The 10622-nt window shown below is 39.8% G+C and overlaps 1 protein-coding gene across 5 annotated transcripts in view; it reads right to left on the bottom strand.

Moving 5' to 3' along the window:
- akt1 (v-akt murine thymoma viral oncogene homolog 1) overlaps window positions 1-9858 on the bottom strand; it is an 87007-nt gene extending 77149 nt beyond the window's left edge. For 2 of the 5 annotated variants that reach the window (XM_002940717.5, XM_004917190.4), the window contains exon 1: window positions 9429-9518. The gene's annotated coding sequence lies outside the window, so the exon portion shown is untranslated. Of the gene's footprint in view, window positions 1-8870; window positions 9098-9135; window positions 9289-9428; window positions 9519-9772 lie in introns of those variants that run through there. The other 3 variants (XM_031890768.1, XM_004917191.4, XM_012969266.3) reach the window with 3 other exon arrangements.
- Between the last annotated feature and the right edge of the window lie 764 nt (window positions 9859-10622).

A 10622-nucleotide genomic window follows, 5' to 3' on the forward strand; every position in this document is an offset into this window, starting at 1 on the left:
TTTCATAAATATGGCATATTGGATATGGTCCTTTAATGGGATACTGTTACAAAAATTTCTCTTCATATATATATATATATACACACACATACACATTTTATTTTCCAAAACACGTTTAAACAGCATCTTAGCACACTGTGCCACTTTATATATGTCTTATAAATTAAAATTAAAATTCAAATGGTTTTGTTTGGTCTGATTCAGCTAAATGTTCATCAAAAGTGCCTTTCTGTACTTTATTTTTTAGAACTCCGTACCCTGCACTCAGTATCCTGTAGATCTGACACTTCAAAAGCACAGTTACCCAAATGCTGCACATTAACTGCCCATTTTATCCTTGGAACCATCAGTAGCAACACCTCCTGCAAGTACCACCCCCTTCTTGGGTCAGAAAACTCAGAACTTCCCTAGTAAAAATAGGACAGTTAGCAGGTATACAGAATTGTCAGAACTATTGCAAAAAGGTAGCCAAAATCACCTCTGTTGCAAAAAACAAAACAAATGCTATTGGTTAAGTGCTTTTTGCTTGGAAATGTGTCAGTCTATGATTTGGTCAGAAAGGGACTGGACACAGGGCTAACTTTGTTCCAAAAATAATGATAGACAATGCAATAATAATGCAACAATAAGCTTTAAGATGCTGCAGTACGCAACAGGTATACAAGGAGAGCAACTGTCAAAATATAAGCAAAAGACACTTTTATTGTACAGGTATGGGATCCGTTATCTGGAAACCCATTATCCAGAAAGTTCCAAATTACAGAAAGGCTATCTCCCATAGACTCCATTATAAGCAAATAATTATAATTTTTTTTTAATGATAACATTTTGCTCTGTAATAATAAGACGGCACTTGATCCTAACTAAGATAAAATTAATCCTTATTGGAGGCAAAACAATCCTATTGGGTTTGTTTCATGTTTAAATGCTTTTTTAGCAGACTAAGGGCTCTGGTACACGGGGAGATTAGTCGCCCGCGAGCAGGGAGTTTTGCCGCGGGCGACTAATCTCCCCGTGTACCAGAGCCCTTAAAGGAACAGTAACATCATCAGCAGAAAAGCTACTATATAAATAAGCTGCTGTGTAGCCATGGGGGCAGCCATTCAAGCTGGAAAAAAGGAGAAAAGGCACAGGTTACATAGCAGATAACTAGTAGATAAGCCCCATATAATGGGGGTTTATCTGTTATCTGCTAAGTAACCTGTGCCTTTTCTCCTTTGAATGGCTGCCCCCATGGCTACACAGCAGCTAACTTATATAAACTATAGTAGTCTTTCTGAGGCAAACACACCAGTTGTAGCAATGCAGGGCAACAGTACATTATATTGTTATTACTTTTATACACTTTCATTTTTTGGCGTTACTGTTCCTTTAAGGTATGGAGATCCAAATTATGGAAAGATCCCTTATCTGGAAAGCCCCAGGTCCCGAGCATTCTGGATAACAGGTCCAATATCTGTACCATGCATACAAGCTGTGCAATTAAGGGCCGTGGCAGAAGGGGAGATTAGTCGTCCACTACTAATCTCCCCAAAATGCCATCCCACCAGCTAGAATGTAAATCGTCGGTGGGGTGGCATACGTGGTGCGGTGATTTGCCGAAATCGCCGAAGTTGCCTCGATAGGAAACCACGTATGCCATCCCACTGGCGATTTACATTCTAGCCGGTGGGATGGCATATCGGGGAGATTAGTTGCCCGCGACAAGGGATATTTGTATATAGAATGTCCTATTCCTAGTAACTTTGCAACAGGTCTTCATTACTTATTTTTTTTTTTATAGATTTTACATTATTAACCTCTCTTTTCTACATCTTTCCAGCTTTCAAACAGGGGTCACTGAGCCTCTAAGCCAAAAAAAAGATTGCTCTGTGAGGCTACAATTTTATTGTTACTTCTTATTCTTTATCTTTCTATTCAGTCCCTCTCCTATTTGTATTCTAGTCTCTCATTTAAACCTCTGTTTGGTTGCTATGGTAAATAAGACACTAGCAACCAGACAGCTGCTGAAATTCCAAACTGGAGAGCTGCTGAACAAAAAGCTAAATATCTGAAATACACAAAAAATTTAAACCAATTGCAAACAGTTTCAAAATATTTATGTCATACTAAAGGTTAATTTATAGGTGAACAAACCCTTTAGGCAGAAAAAACTCCATGGTAGATGTATCATAAAGCCAGTGGCGAGTTCACACATTGGTCTTCCTGCGCTGTCACATGCCCCTTCTAGCAGATCTCATGCAGCTTTCTGGGTATGTCAGAGCATAGGTGTAAGTGACCAAAGCCCCATTCTGAGAATATCAGTGATGTCACATGCCACACACACCAAGGGCCAAAATCGTGGATTATTTACTCCCCGACAGTACTACGAAGACCATACACCAGCTCCATGTAATTGGTAATTTAATAAAAGGAGAGTTTCAACAGGGTTTTGGTTGCTATTATCATGAACTGGACCATATTAAAAATATAAGGGACTCGTGTGTATAGTCTTGCACTGCAAGGGGCCCAGTGTGGGTTGACTGACAGGGAATTTCTGAATGTGTGTGTGATTTGCTGTGGGTCAAAGTAAGTCCTTGGAATGCCACCAGAATCCAGTTACGAGTAATCCAGAGCTTACAGTCAGATATGAATGTATATGATGCTAGAGAGGCTGTTTTTAGTTCTTGCCAGCAGGTTCTTGCCATAGTGTTTACTGCTTCCTGACCAGAAAGTGCATAATGAAATGAAGAATTACTTCCCCTCAGAGAAAAGAACACCACATGCAGTTTTATGTTCATTGTATATAGGTATGCACTTAGCAGATTATATATGGAACAATTTGCCACACAAGGAAATAAACTGTTTTGAAGGTGGTGCGGCATGGAAATGTGGTGGTCCATTGTTTCATGCAGCAATCATCAGACAGGCAAATACACCTTTGTTTGCAGGCAACTGCCAAAGATGTGAATGGAAAGGTGACTTCTAGCAGTGCAAGTTCACTTTTCTGGGCCCCCAGTAAAAAGAAAAAAAAAAAGTTTGCTTTCCTTTTCCCTTCTGTGCCCATAAGCAAATGGACAGCGCTGTTAAAGGGAAGCTGCTATGGGAATGAGGGACCTTTCTGTCACCCTCTGCAGTCACAGGGTGTGCTGATAGGCAGTTACACCACTATGTTCAGTCTCCACCTCTCTGTTAAGAATTATATAGTAATCACTTTTTTCCCTAAAAAACTATCTAAGGCAGTGATCCCCAACCACTGGCTCACGCGCAACACGTTGGTCACCTGCCACTTGGATGTTGCTCCCAGTGGCCTCAAAGCAGGTGCTTATTTTTGAATTCCTGGCTTGGAGGCAAGTTTTGGAATAATAAAACAGGTGTACTGCCAAACAGAACTTCCTGTAGGCTGCCAGTCCTACCAAATATACCCCTAGGTACATTCTTTCATTCGATTGTTGCTTCGCAACTCTTTTTTGAGTGTGGCTCATGGGTAAAAATGGTTGGTTTAGAAGGTCCATGGCCTGCTTTGATCTTACTACTCAAGCTAACAGCATTGTACATATGAAAGACAAATCTGGGAATGTAGATTTTAAGGCACTGCCAGTTACCAGTTAACAATTTTAGAATAACAGCAAAATACAGAAAGCCACTGAAAAAAAAAATCATTATTTGCATTGTAAACTGCCTCTTTAATCTTGTTTACAGGTGACATCAATACACAAGCCATTGTAGCTAGCCGATGCATGCACTAACAAGCATCTGGTAAATTACAAGCAGCTGCAATGGAGTTTAAAAACAGAACCCTGCAACTGCAACTGAGATGTGACAAATACACTTTTCTCGGATTTGGCCAAATATTGAATCTTCCACATAGGATTCAGCTGAATACCACGCCAAACCTGAAGCCTGATACTAATTCTCATAGTAAAATCAGTAAAACCCCCATGGCAAAAAAAAATAAAAAAATCAGCACCTTCCCTTGCGACATCATATGAAGTCAAGTGAACTTGAAGGTTCCGATATGGTGGGTTACTTTAAATTCTGAACCCTAATAAAAGACTTGTATTTGGCCCAATTCCAAACAGAATATGGGATTTGATGTACCCCTATAGTAAATAGATAACAGGCAATCTTGAACGACCCCTTCGGAAACTCTGTAGCCTGCATTTATGCGGTCAACTCAAAAAAAAGAGGCAAGGGCAGAGTGGCATATTTCCAGCATGAACGGCTGTGTGTGTTCTGCAGCCTCTGGTTTCAAATGCTTCAGGTGACACTTTATCATTATATAGTATAGTAGGGGCAGTTTATAAAAATGAAATTAAGAATTGCAGACATCAGTTTCTGATCTTGTTCATAAGCTGCACAATTCTAGGCAGTGTTTCCCCAGTATTCATATCTTACAAAGGTGACTCACATTATTGCTTATTATACATCCACTGATTCTGTTATATCTGTAAAAATCTCCTCGCTATAAACAGAATTTTTAAATACACGAGAGTGAGCAAGCTGTTTACATACTCTGCTTTCTGCCACTAATTTTTCAGATGGATTATGCCAAGTTCAGGATAATACCAGTGCTGGCTTTGTTTACTTTCTGTGAACAGGCTAGGAAAGAACTTGAAGTTGCCCTGCTATGGAAAGTACCATTTATGCCCCTGTTTGTTTGGTCACACCCCCTTCTGATTTTTTGTTAAGTATAAATTACAGTGGGAGGGCTATAGGAAATGAAGAGGAAGTTTGTGGTCAAGGAGCTGGAGACAATGGAAGCTCAGGCAAAGCTAAATCTGCAACAAAGGATAATTATAAATGGACTCTTTATATTTTCATTAGATAAATCCAAAGGAAATATACAAAAATTAGTTGGAAGTCACCTTTTAAATCCTTCAGACACATTCTGTTCTTTTCAAAACTTGCTCTCAGCAGATGTACACAATCACCACAAGTATTGAACATATATGATGTCAGAGAGTGACCTTCCTATTTCCATACAAACAATGTGGCATGTGACAGCACCACAATAAAGATATGTCCTTCTGTGTGTAATAAGCATGCCCCATGCACCCCTTTGGACGTGTGTTTTCTTGAAAAAATGTAGGCAACAACTGGGAATTCCCTGTTCTTATAAACAGTGCACCATCTATCTTACTTATTTTAAGTATCAATCTAAATGTACTCTGCTTCTGGGACTGAATCATTGCCCTTAAAAGCAAATTCCATCGTTACGTACAAATACACATTTCTGTATCTATAACGTTCTGTTTTGACCAAATAAATTCTTCCCCTATTAGTCATTCCTCACTTGACTACTTTCAGTTTTTTAGCCTCAGGGAGAAAAAAAATGAATGAACTAGTACTGGAAAAAGTTTTCTGAGCCACTTAACAATTACAGTTTGAAATATTACAAGAAAATCTCTGAAAATGAAACCTGATCAAATGCACAGAAAGTTCAGTTTGATGCCTGAACAGGCACATTGCTGTCATTAATGCAGAATACATTTAATTTTCATTCTGACTAAAGAACGCTTTCGTTCTATTGCATTCCACAGAGGGGAAAGTACGTACAAAGCCGTGTAAGATTTGAAATATTTGGAACATAACTGTTGTATTTCTTTGAAATCTTCACTTGTTTGACATCGCTGTCATGCAGTTTGTCAGTTTTAAATGCACAGCTGGACTAAATGCCTACAAGGCTTATGTAACAGAACATCCTAATTGTTTTTTTGTTTGTTTTTTTTATATATCTTGGTCCGTGGTTTTGTTTCTGAGCACTTTTATTATCTTGTATACTTAATTACTTTAAGCTGCTTTTGCGATTGATCTTTGCATTTTTGTGTTTTTTGGGGGTTTTTTTTTAATGCTTTGCCTTTTTGCTCCATACAACCTAAAATGTAACACAGTGGGGTGTTACTAGGGTAAGCCTGAAAACACTGTAACAGCAAATTAAAAACAAACAAAAAACATTAATTTGTGCAAATTTTTAAAAAGCTATTCTCACATTTTGTAAGTGAATGAATTTGTGCATTTCCTGATCCTTTTAACACTTCACTCTGTAAATAAAAACTCTATATTGTCAAGTTTCAAGACAGAGCAAACATTGTAAAAAGAGCCTCAGGTCACAAATGTCACAGATCTACAAGCTGACAGTTTTAACAGTGTTAAAGGAACATTACACAGATCAATCATGAATTCTGAAAACAAGCAAATGCTACATAGCTATTCTGGCTCAGTAAAATCAGGCTAATCTCAGGTTTAGAAGGTGCAGTTTACCAATTAATTGCTCAGAAACCATAACAAGAAAGATACAAATTTTCATTAAAGTTCATTCACTGAAAGATACAGTTTTCCTGGAGTCAAATGGGAAAGACTCAACTTTTTGACAAAGAACAGAGTGACATTCCTTACTCAGATACATATCAAATATATAGAGACAAGTACAAATCTCTAGGCAAAATCCTTTCTATCAATATAAACAGTCACAGAATAAAAAAAGTGATTACAACCCCTACACACATTTGGAGAGAGGTTGGAATGAGAAAGCTAAACTTAAGCAGAGACAGTAAAATGAAATTTCTTGGTGCAATAAGGGTATCATATGGTCCCTATTTTAAGGGGCTGGTAGCACCTTCTTCAGGTACATCCCCCATGCTCTTACTGTACTATAAATAACAACATTTCAGACAGTGAGGATTCTAGGAAGAGAGTGCACCTCTGTCTATAATCTACTCAAGGATTACTGCTGTAATATAGCCTGACAGCAGAAGACACAGGACCAATAGGATGAATGTACTTGGGTTGCAAAAGCATGTTTCAACTATGGCATAGCTTTTAAAATAGTTCTATATACTAAGTACAGTAAAAGATAACTGGATTGCTGAATAGCAACATTTAAGCTTGTTAAAAAAATTAGATAAGATTATTAAAAAAAAACATTGTGATGGCAGCACTTACTAAAGTCTAAAACACAGGAATTATAGTTATTCTAACTAGTACTACTAACTATACACTATAGATCTGTACACAGATTATTTAGACATAATAAGTACCTGCCTGAAAGTGAAGATTAAGTGACTTGCCCAAAGTCACAAGTACTTGACACAAAAGTCATAACAAACCAATATTCTGCTTCCTACACTGAGGTTTTGCCACAGACTCTGTACAGGAGTTGAAATGCTGATTTAGTTATATTTTCAGATTTATTTTGTTTGTTTTCTGCATTTTCCAAGCACTGCCTACTGTTGCTTTCCCTACAATAATGCAGTGCAGTTGAACCTAAGATTATTTACGAATAGGCGTCAAACCTCAAGGATATATACTTGGGAGACATGTCATACAAAGTTTTTTTCTGAATTAATTTATCCTTATGCCCAACACTATCCTACAACAATATAGCATAAACATTTCTAATAAACTTCAAAAAACTATTTTTATATGTTCTTTAAATATATTTGTGATCTAACTTCTGTATATGTGCATGCTCAGAGAAATATACCTGAACCAAAGTGGAATACAATATAAAATCAAAGCCAAATACATATTATAGGTAGAATGAAAGGTTACACTATACAAATGCACAGATAAGTTTACAGTCAAACATTGGCTTTAGCATACAAGTTACCTACTGTATATTCTGCTTAGTTAAGAGTAAGGAGAGAAGGTATTACCTTTAAATGCAGGATGCTTATAAATAATGCAGGTCAGTTGCACCGGCTCCTATTTAGCCCAGCAGCATGATCATGTTTTTAGTTGCTTCCTGCATTCAAGAGAGTTTGGTCTCCCAAACCAGCATCAAATCAGCAGTTTGGTTTTTCATTCACTGATCACTAGAAGAACAATGAACTACAATTTTTTTTTATTTAATTTTTTTTATAAAAAATAGTAGCAAAAGTTAATCGGGGCCCAGTTTATTAACCTATACTCTTTTTTTTTTTTTTACATTGTTGCAATAGCAGACACTGAATAAAATCCAGATGACTGCACATAGAAAGGACATGTCATGAAATTTTTTGTTTTTGTTTTTTTTAATTTAGCGCACTACATAAAGGTGACACACAGCATTGGACTTGTGACACAACCAAACTGTTTTTTGATGCAAATAATCTAGTTGTTTCTTGATTTTACAGGATTTCTGTACCTGCAATACTAATCTAGCTAAACCATGAGCGAACATCTTATTACTTATTCAGCTGGAAATTAATGTGCGCATAAACCCCGAGAAACATTACTGGAAAATACATTGCCTAAGAAAAACATCACAATAACGACTGGGTTAATTGTTGTGCTAAGTTACTGTGGGGAACTTGCCAAATGCCAACCACATGCTTACTGCAACCTACTTTTAACTGAACACATATATATATATTTTTCAGGTAAACAAATTTCACAATACTGCTATATTCCTCGAAGTCTGGATAGCAACAGTAATCCACAGTACTTGATTGCTCAGGCCAGAGCGAGGAAGTGTCAAACTCAGCCAGCACACCCATACACATTAGAGCATGTACACAGGAAGTGGGCACGTTTGGTGGGGGGACACACAAAGAGCACATCAGTTTCAGCAAGTAACAGACTACATACATAACACAACAGTCTAGAAGTAAAACACTATCTTGTTCAGAGATGTAAGCAAAAGAAATGCTAGTGCAATAGGATAGCTTTTGTTACAGCCCAAGGGGGATATTACTAGATTTCACCAGGGTGTCCGACCTGTAGCATTGCTTGCTGTCAGTGAATTACAACTCCCAGCAGCCTATGACAGCCTTCCGCTGCGGTGGATGTCAGAGAGTTGCCATCTTATGACAGCCAGAGGGCCACATGTTGGACAACTGAGTATATAGACTGGATAAGAAGCAAATGCAGCACATTTCTACCATCTTTATATAAATATATATACATACATGTTTTCCTGCCATCTTTTTAAAAAGCAATGCTGCCAGCCCCCCTGCAGAGCAGCCATAGTTCCAGCCACAGCCCTTCCCTGGAAATTAACACTGTTTATGAACAAACATACACACATCTACACAACAGGAACATTATACACATCCTGGGTTGCACTGAAGGCGACAGCATTGCCCTGCAGGCAGTTTGTGTAGCAAGACTACTGGGATGTGATTGATTTTTGGCGCATTTGCATCAGCTGCAGTTTGCATGCTGCTCTCTTACCGCTACCCCTCCTGCAGAGCACTAAACAACGCCAGGCCCTGACAGGGCTGTAACACTGACCAACACCCCCATGCCTCTCAGGGTATTAGGTACTGTCCTGCTTTAACCCTGTCAGTGACATAAGGCCCCCCTGGTGCATTGCGCAATGATCGATAGGGGGAGGCTTTCTGACACCTAAAGGGTTAAAGGATTATACCAATAAATGGAAGAAGAAAAAAAAAAAAGGGCGTGGGTGCTGGCAGAGGGTGGAAGACAAAGGTTAGGAAATGGAAGTGCCGGGCGGTTTGACTTACATGGATGCAAGAGGTATTACTGAGCTGAGTCTGGAAGAGGAGGGCAGCCACCGAGTTGGGAGGGGGGCTTGGGGCCTAGCGGTGGATTACAGCCAGCTGAAGCCTCACCATCACCGAGGGGAGCAGGAGAGGGAAGGGAGAGGAAAGAAGGGAGGAGAGGAGAGCAGACACAGAGGGGGAGAGGGTGGGAGGAGGAGGTGGGGAAGGATAAGGCTGCTTTTGCTTGTAGTGTTGCTGCTGCTGCAGATTCAGCCCATTGATTGCATGGAGGGATGGGAGGAACCGGCTGCTGCTGATGGTTGGCAGGAGAGTAGTGCTGCTGCTGCTGCTGCTGCTGCTGTCACCTTGCTGCCACCCTGGGATGTGGGTACTGCTGCCGCTTGCAGGATAACTGCCTCGGCTCTGCAGTCTTCAGCCTCGGATCATTCTCCTGTGCATCAGCTGTGTGTGTGCCCGTCTCTGTCTCTTCCTCCCCTGCACACAGTGAGCAATGGCTCTTCCTCCCCTGCCCAAAGCGATCCTCCCTCCTGCCTTCTCTTCCTTTCTCCAGCCGCTGTCTATGGGTTTCCCTCTGTGCCTCTTACACCCTGCCTCCAGATGACCACCGGGTCCTACCGCCCGCAGGCTTCAAAGCTGCAGCTCAGCTAGGAAATCCATCAGAGCACAAAGGGAGGAGCCTGAGCGCTGCGTGAGTAGCCAGCAGCCAGGTGAGACTTAACCCGTGTGCTGCTCTCTCCGCCAGCAGTGTGGGCTTTAGCTACAACGCGCTTTCAACGGGGCCTCACTCTTCACTATTCTATGGAAGGGCATTGACTAAAGTCGCTACGTGTATGTATATTGACACAGAGCAACTTCTATTCTATAAGCAGGCAAATACACACGCAGTAATGCAGTGCAGGAAAATCAGCTAAAATTCTTTGTTAATGTACATATAACCACCCTAAGCTTTGTATTTAACTATTGGTATTTGGCTTTTGCAATATGTGAGGGAAGTTAATAAATATTTAGGAAAACTGCGAGGCCCTGTTATCTGTATGACATAGGACTCTCCCTGAGAGTGCTGGGAGTTGTACCTCAAAGCCACATTCTTGCCCTATTATAAATTCAATTCAATACTATTTATGCTGTGTTCCTGGGCCCACTATAACAGGGTTGCCCCAGTATGGTTTTTGTAGTAATATAGTAAATAATGTA

The sequence above is a fragment of the Xenopus tropicalis genome, chromosome 8 (assembly GCF_000004195.4).
Source record: "Xenopus tropicalis strain Nigerian chromosome 8, UCB_Xtro_10.0, whole genome shotgun sequence".
Classification (NCBI taxonomy): Eukaryota; Metazoa; Chordata; class Amphibia; order Anura; family Pipidae; genus Xenopus; species Xenopus tropicalis.